Here is an 18,911-nt window from a genome sequence, read left to right on the forward strand (position 1 = left end):
AGCGATAATTTTGATCAAATCTCATAAAAGTTTCAAGATTTATTTAAAAATAAAAAACTACTTTAATTTAAAGCTCACATTTCCAGCTATAAAAGTGATGAAATAATAAAATAAAAATAAAATTATGTTTTCTTTTTAAAACATATCAGAATCTCCATTAAATCTTATAAAAGCTTCAACCCATTTATTTTTAAAATAATTTACAAACAGTACTTTAATTTAAAGTTCACATTATGAAGTATACATAGGTGGTTGTTTTAAAAAATAATAATATAAAAATAAAACTATGTTTTCTGCTTAAAATGTATCAGAATCTCCATCAAATCTAGTAAAAACTTCAGGCTTAAATTGGAAATAAAATTACAAACAGTACTTTAATTTAAAGTTCATATTATGAAGTATAAATGGGAAGTTGTCCCAACAAATAATAATAGAAAAATGAAACTATGTTTTCTACATAAGAATGTCCATCAAATATTGTAAAAAATGCTGCTTGAAGCAATAATAATAAAAAATTAAAACTTGAACTAAATTGAATGACCTAAGACTCGAACTGTGTCTTTTATTTTTCAAACAAAATTTTATTATATTGAAATGAACATTTGTCTCGTGGATAATTGAAGAAAAAATGGAATCGACCGATTTTACTTTAATGACGATGCTGATTATAATGATTATGTTAAGAGGTATGTTGGCTTTTTTTTTGGCGTCGCCAATTATTTGAAGTGATCTTTCAATAAGGCTAGAAAAAATTATATGGACCGTTGGATGGGATTTTTATTGATTATAAACTATAATTTATAGTCGATGCTCATTTTTTTCTTGTTTAACCGAAGTGTAACAATTTCTCTTAGAGACTTAAATTGTGTTATTAGTATAGATGGAACAGTAATAATTTCCATCAAGCAACAATTACTGTTAAGTGTAAAAATAGTTTGTATAAATTAGATAATTAGTTGATTAAACAAACTTATTAAATGTACTAGTTAAAGTTAAATAAGAGAATGTAAAAGGTGGAATCGAGGCGAGAAAATAAAAAGGCCAAAAGCACCCTTACAATTCCTGTTATGCTTGACACCTCATTCTAGGTTGTTAGGAACGTGGTTATTGACCAGTTGAACGTATTCCAATTCCGCAATCGCACAAAAATAAAGAAAGCAAGACGTTTTCTCCACTGTGAACTGGTCCAGTCAGTCAGCTACAGGTTTGCGGTGTAACTTCCAGTTGAGTCAACCGGACGCGGGGAGTCCGACCAGTCGGTGTCAGGTGTAACTGCTTCAGGTAGACGTTCGCGATCGTCTCCCACAGAGGCGCACAATCGACGATCGTCGAAAAAAACAACCCTAAATCATGCCCCCGATTATTTTAATTTATCGACTTTACTTTATTAGATTAACATTCGAATGAGCGTTTCGAGATTTCCGTTTCAGTATGTGGCCTTCATAAATCCGATTGGATCGCGTGTGAGGCCAGCAGGACACCTCTGTTTTGAAAGAAAAAATAATTCTTAAACCTAAAACACTAAAACAATTATTTATTTATTAAAATTTCACAAGTAAACCCCTTCAGTAAGATTTTTTTTGTTATTGTTCAAGTTGGCACTCGAAAGTTTCTCACATTACACGCCTTAATTAGATTTACTTGCTCTTAAAGTCTTTTTAATGGCATGGAAATTAACAGCAATAAAACTATGAGTGCGCTGACGAAAAAATAACTGAAACGGCCTTTTTTCTGCATTAATTACGGTCAGATTTTAATGTCCATCCGTCTCGTCCCCCGACGTAAAAACACGAAAACCAGCGCCACTGTCCACTCAAGTACATCAACAAAAATGATCGAGGTGCTTCGTTATTTAACAGGTATATCGGCCCCTGTTATTTGTTCCGATTTTAATTCCGAAGGGGGCGAACGGTAGTACAAAAAAACGCATTTGTTTGTGAAATGTTTCCATTCTTCGGAATCGTGAAGTCATGTGGCGACGTCGGATCAACACAATGTGGTTAAATGGGTCTTCTTCGGTCACAAAAGGGTTTTTTTGTTGTGCCCGTGTAATTAACTGTAAACGAGACTTGATGAATGAATTTTAGTGTGCCACCATTTAATTAAATAAATTCGTTAATATAAACGGGAATCCTTAAGCTTAATGTTTAAGCAGTTAACATTTGTATAAAGATGTTTAGTGCTTCATCAGACGGTAATTAATGAAACGTTATTGCAGCAAACTTCCGCATTAAAATTAATAACGTAAAAGCATTTTACAACGAACAACACGTAAAATCTAAGTCGCATATTATAAAATTGAAATATTCATATTCCGGACATGCTCTCAACTAGATTTTAGAGATGTAATTTAATAATTTACACCCCAAATTCCTCCACTGCTTATTCACCCATTAGCGTTGGGTATTCCGACCAGATTCAAACTTTAATAAATCAATAAGGAATGTTTAACGCTATTAAATATAATTTCATTCAAGTTTAAATAACCTGAGAATTTATTCATTTTTAAGGCCACCACTGTAAATGCTATTTTCTACGCCACTGTAATAATATGGAGAAAGTTATTACATTGAATTATATTATAATATACGTATTTTAGATCAGTACATAACAAATTTAAACACGATTGGGCCAAAGGCTACAAAAATATGATAAAAAAACAATTTTTGAAATTTATATTTAAGAAGAAGTATTTTCTTCAAGAGAAAAAAATTGTTTAGATTTTGTTCATTATTGCTCCCAAGGTTTAACTACTAATTTTAAAAACACCTGGAATAATCTGATCTAATTAATTGAGTTAAATTATTAATTTAATTGGATTTATTGAAAAATTGATATACAATTATATTACTAATTTAATTTTATATTAAAAATATGAATACTTTTATTAGAATAAAGATTAATAGATAAGAATTAATTTAATAATAATTCAACAAACTTTATTATTGAATTATAAATTAGAATCATTAATTATAAATAATGATTAAAATGTCAGTAGCAACATTAGTACTATTCATAATTTATTTCTTGAACCATGATACCTTCAACAGCAAAAATAGACGTTTATTTATTAGTTTATAAGTACCAGTTACGTATTCCAGAAATAACAAAAAACTCAAATTTTAATTGATTTAAGAACTTTTTTTTCTAAAATAATTTTTATAATGGCAAACTAGCTAAAACTATAGTGTATTCACAGAAGGTACAGGTGGAATAAATAATACTTTTTTTGAACTCAATAATTTGGCACAAAAAAGGAACATTAAAATTGGTATTATATACGGTAACTTTAAATAAATAACAAATAATTTATGTAAGACGGCACCTTGTTTGAATAGAGTATAGTTAATTAAACTAAAATAGTAAATAACCGTGTTTTTTATTTAGGTTTATTACGTTAAGACATTAGCATGTCCACAGTAGACATAAATCACAATGTAATGATTAACATTTCCAAAAAAAGTCAGAAATTACCAAACAAAAAAAATAAAAAAAGGAGTTTGACGTTATGAAGAATCGTTCCGGCGAATAATGAAAAAACAGAGCAAAACGAGGGTCCCCCAGTTCCGCACGGAACATCGTCACGGTGGTCATAAAATAAATTTGTGCAGCGGGGTCCGGTGCGGTCGCGATCAGCCCTTACGTTCGCGACGAAATGAAGTTAGTGCGGAGTGAGCGCTGATAGAAATTACAATTCGCGCGAGCAATAAACCTTCATTAAAGCACGTCGGTGTGTTTTTCCGGCGGTGCGGGACGGCGGGGCTTTCACTTTTTGCCCACATTTATAAAGTGATTAGGGCCGCCTTGTCGATTTCCTTTGTATTTATTGCCTTGCATGTTGGCCACGGCTCCGTATTTTGTGCACGGCTCATTATGGCCGAGTGCAATTCTGAGGCGGCATAAAAATAATTTATTGTTCGCCGTTTTTGCCCGGCTCGGGGATGACGGATGGCGTTACAGTTAATGAAAGGCTTGTCTAGGCCCGAACGTCGACTTTTTACACCACTTATTTGCACAATAAACGATGAATTGGAGCAACTCTATTTTTTACCACATTGATTTCTGTTCTATTAAATATTGAAACGAATTCAGTGTCATAGAAAATATAATAAATAGATAAATCCAGTTGTCAGGTATCATTGATTTTTGGCATACAGCTTAGAAAGTGACTAAGTGATTGAAAATTCAGACAAATATTTTGAATATATTGATCAGTGTCACATTCTTAAATCAATAATGAGTTGGATCATTCCATGCCACCTCAAATTAATGCTAAACCTCTAAAGTTTGTGGGGAAGGGCTGAATTTTGACACCTGAGGCATAAGAGCATGTCTGTAAACCATTGAAAACATTACTAAAAAACCATCCCAATATGAGATTGGACATCATCCTGTTAAAAAACTGAATATTGAGGGGTTCAACCATCACTGAGGGATAAGACCATGTCTTTCTTCTTCTGTAATCCACTGAAAACACTACTAAGAAACCCCTTCAATATGAGATTAGACATTATCCTGTTAAAAAACTGAATATTAATTGTTCCACCATCACTGAATGATGAGAGCATGTCTCCTTTTTTCTGTAAACCACTGAAAACGTTACTAAAAGATCCTCTCAATATGAGAAAAAACTGAATATTGGAAGTTTCTACCATGATTGGACGATAAGAGGAAGTCTTACTTCTTCTGTAAATACTTTCACATGTCGAAGAGCCTCTTCAGATGAGACACTCCAATAATTTTAATTGGTGCTTTGCCTCCAGTCCATTAGCAAAAATGTTTCTCTTAAGCCAATAATTAGGAACACCAACACATTAACGTGTTTTTTAAGATTTACTAGAGCAAAAACTAAACTAGTAACATAATATTTTTTTTTTTCACTTTGAATAAGAACAGTTCATCAATCAATACGTTCCTATAATGACATTGAACTGATTTAATTTAAAAAGGATGTGTCGGGCCAAAAGTCAATTAGCCCATTATTAATTTATCGCCACGCCCAAAATTTTTCTCCAATTTAATTATACATTTCTATGGACACATTTTTGTGGCTGTTGAGGGCACCAATTTATCCAAACATAAACGATTATTAAATAATTTTACCATGAATATTGATTAATAACTGTTATTTAATGATGTATTTCATTGAGTATTTAGAAAACTATTTTATTCAAAAAATCTGAACCTGAGGCTGTTTAACTTTGTGTGGGTGTAGGTTAATTATTTGATTATACGCCGCAATGAAACGTAAACAAATTGTTAATTTTCATTAAAGGGCAATTTCGAACATAATGTGATTTGTACAATTCAATACCGAAAACAAAATTGTTGCTGTTAAGGAATGATAAATTAATTCGACGTGTCAAACTCAGAGATATCTTGATTAGAGCCATTACTTCTCGTGCTTAGGATCCAAGTGAGAAATTACAACCAGTTAAGATAATTCAAAGGCAACATGTACATACACTTACGTGGACCGTGAGCTGTTTAACATATATGTTAATTTTCAAATTTCAATCCCATCGGGAGGAAATTACGTAAACATGTGCTTTAATATAAATCTCCATGTATTAATAATATTTGTTGGTGTTTATTGGTGTAAAACAGCACAAGGAGATGGAACACGGAGATACAAATTAAAAAATAAACCTGTCCGATTTGATTGTGTTCATTAATAACAATATACCAATAGAGTTGGTACCGGAAAAGAGGAGAAAGAATGCGATGCTCACGGGCGATAAAACCCGAAACAGAAACGCCAGGCCTTGTTCCCCGTGTGACAAGATTTATTTTGCAACGTTAGACATCGATTATAAAGAGAAAAAACATGATTTGAATAATCGAATAACAAGCAGGTGAAAGCAAGAACAATGTTTTGAATTAACCGTTTGGGCTTAAAGCGAAACATAAATAACCCTTTAGGTGAGAATCGATTATGTTCATGCGGGGATTTACATAAAAAAACGTTCAATTGTGAAAAAAGCTACGCGTCAATTAGGTTAGGAGGGTGTGTTGCTGATTTGGATGCTGGGGACGTCTGTAATTGAGACTTTGGCCTGGATGAGATGTTTTTTTCGTGAAAGGACGAAGGATGCTAGACTGTAATTAATACACATTGTTACAGTATATAAAGTACAAGTTTTAGACAAGTAAACAACGAAAGTTACATGACAGTAAAACTTTGCTGCTCCCATTTGTTGTTAAGTTCTGTTATGCCGGACGATTTAATACAACGAACGAGATTTTTTGCCCAACAAATATTTTTAAAACATTTTTTGATGTTTATCTAACTTGTTGTTGTTCTCGTCGTTCTTCTTCCACCCTAACTAATCATCATAAATAACCATTTTCATAAAAATGGCCGCGCCTGAAACAGACATTACGCCATAATTTATTGGATGATTTTCTAAATAATGCGCGTTTAAACAAATTATCACGTCTGGATGTACAAAAGACGCGAGACGAATATTCTGCGTCGCAACACGAAACAATATGTATCGCAAAAAACTTATTATCTCGTACGTATGGAGCGTTAATGGTGTGAAGATGATGGATTCAAACGTTGATCATCACGCGTCCACGGTGCAATCTTTATGAATTAGATGCAGATAAGAATTTGTTCTGTAACAACTTAATAAATTCTATGATAATTGCTTCTTCTGTCGATTCTGAGGTAAAAAAACGAGTGCACGAAGCTCACAGAATGTTTTGCGTTTATTCGTGTGCGTTTGTGTCGAGGCCAATTAATTTAATTATAAAGATTTATCGACACGAGTTTGTTTTTTTGAATTCCAATTTTATTATTTATCCAAGTGGAGGATGTGGTAAGTTTTGAAGACCCACCTGGGTTGACTTTGATTCTGTTATGCAACGTTGTTATTATTGAACATAATAGTGGGCTTAAATGAACATACAAAACAAATTTGATTGTAAATTAAGTCATTACACAATTATCCCTAGATTGGATGTCCATTTAGATGTTGGTACATGACTTCATTCTTCTGTAAACCACTGAAAACCTTACTAAGAAACCCCCCAATATGAAATTGGACATTATCCTGTTAAAAAACTGAATATTGATGGGTTCTTCCATCTCTGAGGGATAAGAACATGTATGCCTTTTTCTGTAAACCCCTGAAAACATTACTAAGAAAACACCCAATATAAAATTGGACATTATCCTGCTAAAAAATTGAATATTGATGGATTCCTTCATCTCTGAGGGATAAGAGCATGTCTGTTTCTTTCTGTAAACCACTGAAAACATTGCTAATAAACCTTCCTAATATGAAATTGGACATTATCCTGCTAAAAAACTGAATATTGGTGGGTTCCACCAAGAGTAAGTCTTACTTATTCTGTAAACACTAATTGGTAATGAAACCTTTCACACGTTAAAGAGCCTCTTCAGACCAGACACCCCAATAATTCATTTAGCTCCAATTTATTCGCAATTTTTTCTAACAAATTTCTCTTAAGCCAATAATCAGGAACACCAACACATTCACGTGTTTTTAATAGAGTAAAAACTAAACTAGAAATATAATATTTTAATCACTTTGAAGAGGAACTTTGAAATGCAATTTTATTATTTTTAGCCACATCCAAGTGGAAGATGTGGTAAGTTTTGAAGACCCACCTGGATCGACTGTGATTCTGTTATGCAACGTTGTTATTATTGAACACAATAGTGGGTGTAAGCTTATAAATAAACACACAGAACAAATTTAATTGTAAATTAAGTCATTACACAATTATCCCTAGATTGGAAGTCCTTATATAGAAGGTGGTACTCTATTAACTGGCAACAATACCAACAATGAAAAGTAAAACTAAGAGCGTCCGACAAAAGTGGAATAATATCCGATGTATTATTACGTTTTGTTTGTGAAACGTTGACCTATTTAATTAAATCGCAACAACAAATTAGCTTGCAATTAGAAACCATTAATCATTTGACGCCCATGCAGACGTCCGATTATAGAAAAAAATCGATTTAATTATCACCAACCGGATTTCGTAAAAAGTTCGAAAGTCTGAATAAGTCAAACCTTGTCGGAATTATTTCAAAAACGGTTTACCTTGTTCGGCGAGTGTTTTTGCCAACCATTAGCTTGATGAAATGTAGGTTAAATAATTATTCAAATCAATTTTCTTTTACCTCTATTTTATTGACCATAAGTGGCCAGTAATTTCCCTATTATTTTATTTTATTGATTAAAATTTTAATTTGATCCTCGGCTTTATGGCCGATCCGAGTCTGTAATCATAATAAAAATCCCATATCAATCCGAGTTTATTTTATTGTGAACGTTTAAGCCTCACAAGAAAATTAATTAAACAATAATGAGGACGTGCAATTTTCATAATTTCCTACGGTCAAACCTTCATAATTAGATTTAGAAAATTATAACATGTCTGGGCCCAAAAAGAAAGTGGTTTGGTGGTACCAAAAAGTGGAATCTTTATTATACCAATTTGTTGACACAAGATTGTGAGATATAATGATATAAGAGCGGCTCTAGCAAAAAATTCGCCTTTTCCAATTCGATGTATTTTAATTTATTCGACTACTGATTTTAACAATGATTTATATGCCATTAAATTATATCTATGTTGTTTCGTTTTTGATTTAACGAAATATATGTATAAGAGAATAAAGTTTTGTGGCTTTTTGTGGGAGTTTTTCTGAATCTGAAACTCTATAAAGACTTTTAGTTGTGGATAACTTCCACTGGTAAAGACGAGAAGTTGCTGTATGATTAGTTTTCTCTTCGGACAGATTTTTGATTTAATAATGTTTATGTTTATAAGAGCAAAGTTTTATAATCTCGTGTAGGAGTTTTTCTCATTCTGCAATTAGTTATTGGCAGTTTGCAGGAGTAAAAACCAAACATAAAAGTCCCTACATTTGTGAATTATGAATGGTAACACAAAAGGTAATTTATCAAATTAGTTTTCTGCTCAATCAGGGTTTTTAATGATTCATAATTTTATCTGTTCCTGCAACCTTGTAAATACTAATAGTTATAGAGTGCTTGCAGGAATAAAAACAAGACAAAGTTCTTTTATTTTTGAATGACGAATAAGAATAAGATGAAAAGAACGTATATCTAAATTAGTTTACTCCTCGAACAGGTTTTTAATGTTTTATAATACATCTGTTCCTTCAATCCTGTATGGGGAGCTATGCAGGAGTAAGTACAAGACGAAGAAGTTCCTACATTTTGAATGGTGAATAACGATAGCACGAGAGGAACATGACAAGCCCGGTTTTCTCCTCGGACACACGATAGTTCGAATGAAACACAAATACACTTAATCAAATGCACGCTTCGCCCTTACACTGTTACATGTGCCGTTCCGCTCCCCCGCGGCCCAAACCGCTGAAACTTCGCGAAACCCAACAACATGCAAAAGAAACGAGACAACTTCTGGCCCACCCCCGGTATCAAATTTTCCTGCGACGTATCACCGTATCTGTGCGGTTCGGGAAAACGGACCGGGGAGAAAAAAAAGGAGGTGCCGCGATTTATGGCACAGTGGTGTGACATCGGTTGAAATAATGGCGTGGTTATTTGTGCGGCCGTTCGATGCGGATTTTTAATTAGGCAATTAACATAACCGGATAGGATTGGCTGTTATTAATTTTAAGCTTTGAACGGGCAACGATCTTGGATTTATTGGGTTGTAAACTTGCTGATTTGGAAGAATGTTGTCAACACCCAATGACTCGGCTACTTGTTGGGCTGAGATATGCTGATCTTTCAGGATAAGTGGATGGTGGATCATAAACTATAATTCTATTTAAAATGCCCATTATTTATCATTATAATAGAATTAACTCCACTCATAAATCAATAAGATTTATATCCTGATACAATAAAAAATAAAATTCAATAATTAATTAGCTCTATTTATATTTTATTAGCATTTAAATGTTACAGTTTAATAGATCTTAAGTGTATTAATATATTTTATAGATCTTAAGAAAGTTCACATTCATTCACATTCTCTAATTATTTTTTTCCCTAATACTTGTTTAATATTGACTTAGAAATCATTATTATTTAGACTAATAGAAAGCTTATTTTCATAAAATATAAATTATAAAATTATGTATTTTTTATTTGGCTAAATTTATATTATTGTTAAAATTAAAAAAATAAGTTTAATTTACTTGGACACTAATTTTGTTACATAAAATTGTTAGTTAGGTGAATTTTAATGAAATAAAAATGTGATTAAATTAAATTAAACATGATTTTATTATATATAAAATATTCAAAAGGTATAAAATAATTAAATATTTTAAAATTTCTATAAAAAATCCATAAAAATTAACAAAACCAATTAGCAATTTTTATATATTTTAACAAATAAGTTTTTTATGATCTCCGAATTCTTCTTAACTATTTTATATATCAAATCTAAATATTATCTAAAATATTTAAAATTAATGAACGGTCATAAAACAGATTATTAGCATAAAAATATTTTTATAATTAAATGGTATTTTTCTTTTAAAAGTTAATAATAAATTTCTTAAATTTTATAATGTTTTTTTGTATTTAAAAAACAGGAAATTTTATTGATCTATTAATTGGATTATTTTCGTGATTTTGGATAAATTTGGGTGGACGCGCCACTGAGATGAGTCCAGGGCCGACCAGATTTACTGCACGGATGCAGGCAGGTGCATCCGCCAACCGATTCCCTCCAACCTCTGGCCATAAGACCCGATTTCCCTTCAACCACGGACCCGTAAATTATTCCGAAGAGAGAGAGCCAGCAGGTGCAAAACGCTGCGTGTGTGATTGTGTCGTCCATGACACGGAAGGGGATACCGACTCACCTCCACTCCGCTTCGCTCTTCGTCTCCTCCACCTCTGTGATTTCTCGCTTTTTATTGTCGGAGCTTTCGGATCTTGTGTTCTCACAGCGTTCTCGGGGTGGTTAACGAAGGACGGGCACTTATTCCATTCATAATGGGCAGATGTTGGACACAGTTTATAAATGTATCTGTGGTGGTGCAATTAACCATCGGATCGGGACTTTTTTGGTGGACAAAGTATGCCGTTATTGTTAGATATTATGTATGTGGTACAGAGAAAGAAGTAAATCTGAGATCATCGATTGAATCTCCATTGCTTTGAACGGCGGACAAAAAGCAGAAGCAGAATACAAAAACTGAATCCGACGCAAATAAATAATTCTTGTCGGTCATGTACCGTGAATGATAAAAGAAAAATAAATATTTGATTTACTTTGCATTTATTTTATCGGATATTTATAGATCGTCATGAATATATTCAAATGTCGTGTGATTTTAGGTAGATGGAAATAAATTTCGTGTTTTCCATATATTTGCATATATTACAGGACGAAAATGAATTTACATAACAGTTTTCGATGTAATAACAAATGATATGCGTACACAATGCCGGACAAAAATTATATATTTTGTTTACAGTCGATAATTTTCAGGTTTACGCGCATGTATCGAATAATTTTGTTGGCAGGTGTCATCGATCTAAATACATCAAATTTAGACGTTATTCCGCTGCATCACATCAATTTCAACTATAAATTATCATGTACACTTATTTAAACAATGTCAAATATATGTTTATACTACAACAATATTTATTAGCCCATGTTGAAATTGAAAAAAAAAGGAAATAAAAGGGTGGGCACAAGAAATTGATCATATTTCTAAATAAATAATTCTTGAAATTCTTATAAAAAATACAGGGTGTTTCTAAAATGGCTGATCAAAATTTAGGAACATTTATGATACGTCCAATAATGAAGAAAATCTAAGTAATTATTTTTCTAAAGTTTTTTCTGAGAAAAAGCAAAATTTAAATTTAAAAAATTGTCAAATATATGTTTATACTGCAACAATATTTATTAAATAATTAAATATAAAAAAAAAATAATAATTATGACATTAATTCAATCTTTTTTACCTTTTTTAGATTAAAAAAGGAAACATACAGACAATTATTATTAATTTATTACAATAAAATAAAGTTTTATTATTTTTTAATATACGTAAATAAAAAATAGATCATATTTCTAAATAAATAATTCTTGAAAACCTTATAAAATATACAGGGTGTCTCTAAGATGAGTGCTCAAATTTTAGGAAACGTCATCTTTTTCTTTTATTTTTTAATATAAATGTATATTTTTGTGAATTTTCTTTCTTTTCATTCATTTTTAATTTAAAGAAAGTGCCTATTACTATTTAAATAGAAGTATTTTTTATTAACCTTGTATTTAAATGCTTTTAATTAAATAAAAATGTAAAACAATTCCAATAAATTTATGTTATTTAATTTTATTTTAATACAAGAAAATAAAATTTTTGGTACAAATTATAAAAGAATAAATAAATGTGATTCGGAGCAGATCTCCCCATGAACAGTTGCACCCCATTATTGTGAATATTCAGCGCGAAATGAAAGTTTAAAACTTGGCCACCACTTTAAACGGACGTACATGAATTCGTCCCGTGCATTATTTAAAATTCATTAAAAAACTAGCGTCCACGGGCGAGACCGGTCGCATTTTGTCGGTGGCAATTTGTGCGCTACAACTTTAATGAACCTGTGACACAATTGCGCCCGACGAACAAGATCATCGCATGATGGCTGACAGTGATATGTAAATATTACATAATTCGTAGGAAACGTGCACGGCTCATTATGCCGGACGGCGGCCGAAGAGGCGGCGGAAAAATGGTAAAAATGGTTCAGACACGCAACTCGCATGTGCCACATACTTCATCATCTCAGCGGGCCGCTTTCACCCTCCGGTCTTTGTTGTTTGTACATTTCGCCAGTGTGCGTTTCATATAAAACCACTTGACAAACTGGATTCGGTGTTTGCTTAATTCACGCTTTTAATCAAATTAGATTGTTAATAATCACTCAACATCCCCTCCGAACTGATTTTCTCCCGCTAAATATGTGTGGTTATTTAAGTTATTTAATTAAACTTTTGTCACAACACTGCGTTAAGTTTCAACACTTTTAATTAAACAAATCTTTTACCTTAATGAGATTTCAACACATGCTCATAATTTTTCCACTTTTTTTAATTAATTTACTTATTTTTGCAACATAAAGCACTTTATTTATGTCCCGTCAAAATTAACTTGTTGTACAATCCTTTTAAATTATGGTTAACAAGAGAATTATATAAAATATTTTGATTTTTCCTTATTTTGTTGTATATTTATGTTTTATTTAATGAAAACTACTCCAATAAATAATGAATTGACTTTTAATTATTGTCTGTAAATAGGTTTAATTCGATTATTCTTAAAAACTTTCTAAAAACAACCACTTGAAAGTGGATATAACGGAATAGGAAAGAAGTTAATTTCATATTCCAGTTGATCCATGTATCTGTAGTAACGATAATTACAGTCTTCAATATTTAAAGCTGAAATGAAATAATCGATAGTGTACTTCTTCCATTCTGAGACACACAGACAAAAAAACCACTTATTCGATAAAATATTCAGATCTTTTTATGTATCTACGTATTCAAAACTTGTGTCACACTCACCTTTCATAAAAGCCAAACTCCCGTCGAAAAAAAAAACCCACCCAACTCGTAATTTATTGAATTTCCAAGTTGAAAAAGTGGCGGAGATATAAATATTAGAAATTGGCTCCCCTATTAATTTTCGTTAATAAATCCTTTGAAGTTTACCTGGACGTTCTTTTACTATTTTTCAGAAACCCGAACCGTTTAACTTTGATCTCGGTTCTAAGAAAATTAGCACAAACAAGTGTGCCCTAATTAGGTGCGGCCAAAAGATTGACCCACACGATAATCGCCGTAAATTACGGTTCGAATTATTTAAACATTTCTCCCATTTTTCTACAGCTTTATGATCCGCCACTTTAATTATTACATTTCTCTCGGCGCAGGAAGGACGACACACATTCGCCTGTGTATAAATTAGAACGAACATATCCACTTAATTTATGTTGTAATTAAAAAAGTTCCTGGAAAGGCACAATGTTAAAAAAAAATTAATAGCGTGGCCGTTTACTCTGTACTTGCATTCGTTATGAAGTTTAATTTGCCTCCCTCCAGCACGAATCGAATCTCAATTTATTTTGTTTCTGCTTTTTAATAATAATATCATTTCGTCCACATAATCGCCTAATTATTTGTGTGGTACAATTAAGTTGGAGGGATAAAGCTCCGTTGTCGCCCATTTTTTATCGAACAACATTACCCGGTTTATGCCTTCAATAATTCACGACGCCGCAGGAGCGTATTGGTGAGAAATTTCCTGCATCCGCGTCATAAAAACGGGCCGTTTTAATTGCGATCCGCGGATCTCACCTGATCCGTACCGCTTTTGCATCCACTTATCCCGGCGCAATCTTTGCACGTAAAAAATCGCCAAAGATTACGGGAATAATTAGGATTCTCCGATGGGAGAATGCGGCAGCTGCGCGGCACAACAATTAAATCTAGGGCCGCTCGAAAATCAAAATAAAACAGGTGGTTGATTGCCGAGGGTGGTGTCGTTTTTTTCCAGGCCCGGTTTTTTTATTGTGCCGTCCTATAAAATATTTCCGAAGACGTCGACGGAGTGCGGAGCGGAGGCTGCTCCTTCGTCTTACGACTGCTGAACAGGAAATCGGGCAATCAACGTCTTTGTTTACCTGTTTAACGGCGTTCGTTTCAGTGGCGTCTCGTGCTGACTCCATATTCACAAAGTACACTTGTACAAGTGCGTGGACAGAAGAAAATAATTTATGGCGATTGACCGGGGAAAAAAGTGGGTCGATACCGAACAAATTAATCCCAGATTGGGCAATTCGAAGCGTGTACTCCGTCCCATGAACAATTTGTATTAGCTGTTCCGGGGAGGCCGAAAAGGGCCATATTAATTAATGCGTACCGAATCCGTCTCGTGTTTTGATTCGGATCACCTGCATCGATGCCGGGACCGATTCCGCAACATATATTACAGGTTGCTTTGATTAGGGTTAAATGTACCCCACCAGACCCGTGTCCCGTTAATTTATTGAATGACAGCGAACTCGTCAATCAGTTCCGAATTGCGTTTTATTGGGGGGCGGTAATTTTTCATTTTCGATTCGGAAAACGAAACGCACTCGATGGTTTAATGGACCGGATTGATTCGGACATAATTTCATTACGGTCAACTAAAATATGGCTAATATGGTTCCATAATCGAATCTAATCCGGTTTTTTTTTTTTAATTGCTTTAATCAAACTGATTGGTGTTTTAACGAACTGTGTATATTTCACTTCATTTACTTATTTATGTTTTGTTGAATATTTTATTCAAAATAAAACAAACAAGGTTATTAAATGTGAATTACTAATTAAGTTTTCAAAGTTATTGTCTTATAAAAAAACTCAATATAAAATTAATTAAATCAAAATAAAATGAATCATTTTATTATATAGACTAAAAATTATTAAACTATAAACGAAATGTTAAAAAGCTTTTTCTAAAATATTATTTTAAAAAATTAATAAACAAATAATGCTTTTGAATAAAAAAGTAATTAATTCAACAAATCAAAATAAATTATTTCATTATTTAGACTGAAAATTATTAAACTTTATATAATATATTAAAAAGCTTTCAAAACTAAAGCTCACTGAAAAATTAGTAACACAAAATTATTTATTTAGATAAAAAAGTATTCCAATTAAATTTGATTTAGCAAAAATTAGATTAAATGAGAATAATTAAATTTATTTAAAAACTTTCAAAACTTTGACAAATTCATAGAAGAAAGTAATGCCTTTGATTAAAATATTAATTAGACCAAAGTAAAATAAATTATTTTATTATTTAGACAGAAAATTAATTAGTTAATAATCTTACAAAACTAAATCCCACTTAAAAAGTAGATAGAAGAATAAATACAAATAATAAAAAAAAATAATTAAGTAAACTTAGAACATAAATTTTATTATTTAGAATAAGTGTAATAAAAATGGATAAAACTCAAGAAATTAGTTGAAGAAAATTAATATTTTTAAATAAAAAATAATTTAATTAACATAAAATAAACCGTTTTATTATTTAGAGTGAATATAATTAAACTATGACTTGAAAAGTTGGCGGAAGAAAATGATTAAACTCGAATAAAAAAAGTAATTAAATAATATTTCACGTAATAAATTATTTTATTATTTAGAGTAAAAATAATTAAACTTACCGGAGGAACTGTAAATTGAAATCTGAAACAAAATTGTACAGAATTATTTTTCAATAAATTGTGATTCAACGTAAATAAACATAACATAAAAATAAAATTAATTACGTATGAAATTTTCGAATACAAACGCAGGAACTCGTGTTAACAACAGTAAAATGAAATTTTAATATTTGACCATGTAATTTAATTTTACATGTTTCTTTAATGTGCTTTAATTTTAATTAAAAACCAGAAAAATAATAATTTCCGTTTGCATCGCGATTGTTTATTGGACTAAAGCTGAAATTTGCCATTTTGATATGGTATTTATATCTATCATATGTTAATTGAATTTGCTAGCATGGAATATTAAATTTATTATTGCGCATTTTCATTATCCAAACAAAAATTGCAGCTCGGTGCGTTTATTATTATTTGTTAATCGAATTTTATATTTGTATCTGTATCACACAAACGTTGAATAAAAAAAAATGGTTTATGTAAACCTTTTTTTGTGAAAACATTTTCGACGTGGAATATTTTGGCAAATTTATTTACCGACAATTGATTAATTGGAATAGGAACAAATAAAGCTTTGAAATTAAATTAAACTGTCCGGGGACAATTTATTGAAAATGTCCATTGTTGCTTCTTCAATGTGAATAATTTTATTTTTCCATTAAAGCTTCGAGGCGCATACATTTTACAGCACAATGAATATTAATAGTGTAAACCATCAGCGTTTTTGTGCGCAGCAAAGAAATGTTGAAGAGTGTGGGATAACTTTGACAAGTCACCCCGTGAAAATCAACAAACCCCGCCGAATTTAAAGGCGTGAAATAAAATTCGAAGGTGGTGGTCTTGAAATATTGATTCGGTAGGTTAGTGAGTAATTTAATTTTTGAGTCATGACTCTCCCCCGTTGCGAGGGTGACTAACTAAAAATTAATTGGAGCCACTGTCCACAAGAAAAACGAAAGGGGACGAATTTATGGCCGGTGCGGTCGCTCAGGTGGAATGTTCATTTGCCGGAAATTTGTAAGAGATATATAGAATAAAAGGACAATATCACGGACGCATAAATCTGAATGCACTTTTATTGAATTCCGAAACGAGTCTCGCAAATTGGCCTTTGTTTCGTGTTTTTTAAAACGTTATCCTTTGTCATAGATCTCTCTATTTCGGGCCCGTCGATTGGAAATACTTTTTTAATTGTGCGAACGTTTCATTCTCGAGGTTCGACCGTGTAGAATGAGATTGTAATGCGCCCAAAATATCTCGATTTACGCCCATTAAAATGCACATCATGCATCATAAAACAAATACTAATACTCACTGATGGACAGACACTTTTAAAAAATATATATGAATAGCCACAACTCATCCAAATTTGATGGTTTTTGGTCTTTTAATTGAGGCTTCATGTTGTTCCATATGTTTTCATTTGGATTTAAATGGGCTGACCAACTGAGAACTTCAACGTGATGATCTTTTAACCAATTTTATAACAATTTTGGATAATCATTTTGCATTTAAATGGTTTCACTACATCTTTAATGATATATCTATACATGAAGGGGTCCATTTTACCAATAATTTATTGTAATAGTGCTAAGAAAAAGAATTTCAAAGCCAGGAGGAGGATAATTATTATATTTTTGTGTAAATTTTAGACTTCAGTCATTCAAACTGAAATATATCAAAAACGGCTATGTTAATTAAAATTAATCAAGAGCACTTTTTTCTTCTAAATTGTGTGTAGAATATAAAAAACCTAATAATTTTAAAATATATAATTAGTAGCGTAAAAATAGAGCTAAAAAAGAGGACTATAATAATATGAAAAAAGTTCATTATTTTGAAATAAAATTTAAATTTGGGAGGCTGTAGTTTTTCCAGGAGAAACTTGAGGACGTTTAGCACACCTAAAATTCATCTCATTCAATTTGGGTTAATTTAAACTTTACTTTAGTGCTGTACAGTAAAAAAACATTAAGATAAACTAGAGTTTACCGGAAATTAATCTAAGACGTTAATGTGACTGTAAGTTGTATAAAATTTTTGATTATCCCGTAAAACACGGTGATAATAATTTTGTTTTGGGATTTAGAGGTGATCAGCGTAAACATTTTGACAGATATAAAGTAAATTGGCCGTGTTATTAGCGTTGGTGTTCGTAGCCGTGTAATATAACACTAATTACGACATTAGATATACATATGTATGTGTTTTCTATCACTCTTTTCACGGTTCACTTTGGGCTTGCATGACTGGCTGCACGAGACTCTAATTTGATAATCAGCTACGAACTCGTCATTCCTTTTTTTTGCTGCTTCAATTTTTCAAAACCGTGTTCGTGACGGATACTTTTACATAAATGGAACTAAATCCGTACAAATTAAATAACACATAGACCGAAAGTATCGACAGATATTGAAAAATTGCCAATCGGTTTGAGTGCTTACGTGTGGCCGAGTGCCGGGCTCATAAAAATGGATGAAATGAGAAATAATTAATGGGCGAGTTTGTGAAGATGTCAAAAAACACAACTAGACTATATAATCGAAGGATAATTATCAATTTGCCGCTCAAGAGATATAGATCATAATCACGTTATTTATGCATCCTGCATTGACCCATAAGAAACGAATTATTCGATTCGGATCATTCGGAATGATCTAATGTATGGAATTA

The 18,911-nt window shown here is 31.8% G+C and overlaps 1 protein-coding gene across 2 annotated transcripts in view; it reads right to left on the bottom strand.

Annotated features, from left to right (window-relative positions):
* The window catches only part of LOC109599301 (irregular chiasm C-roughest protein-like), an 84,421-nt gene extending 68,165 nt beyond the window's left edge, over positions 1 to 16,256 (bottom strand). Inside the window, exon 1 of one of the 2 annotated variants that reach the window (XM_049963039.1) lies at positions 16,239 to 16,256. The gene's annotated coding sequence lies outside the window, so the exon portion shown is untranslated. The remainder of the gene's footprint in view (positions 1 to 16,238) is intronic. The other variant, XM_049963041.1, reaches the window with a different exon arrangement.
* Positions 16,257 to 18,911: the final 2,655 nt, after the last annotated feature.

The sequence above is a fragment of the Aethina tumida genome, chromosome 2 (genome assembly GCF_024364675.1).
Source record: "Aethina tumida isolate Nest 87 chromosome 2, icAetTumi1.1, whole genome shotgun sequence".
NCBI lineage: Eukaryota > Metazoa > Arthropoda > Insecta > Coleoptera > Nitidulidae > Aethina > Aethina tumida.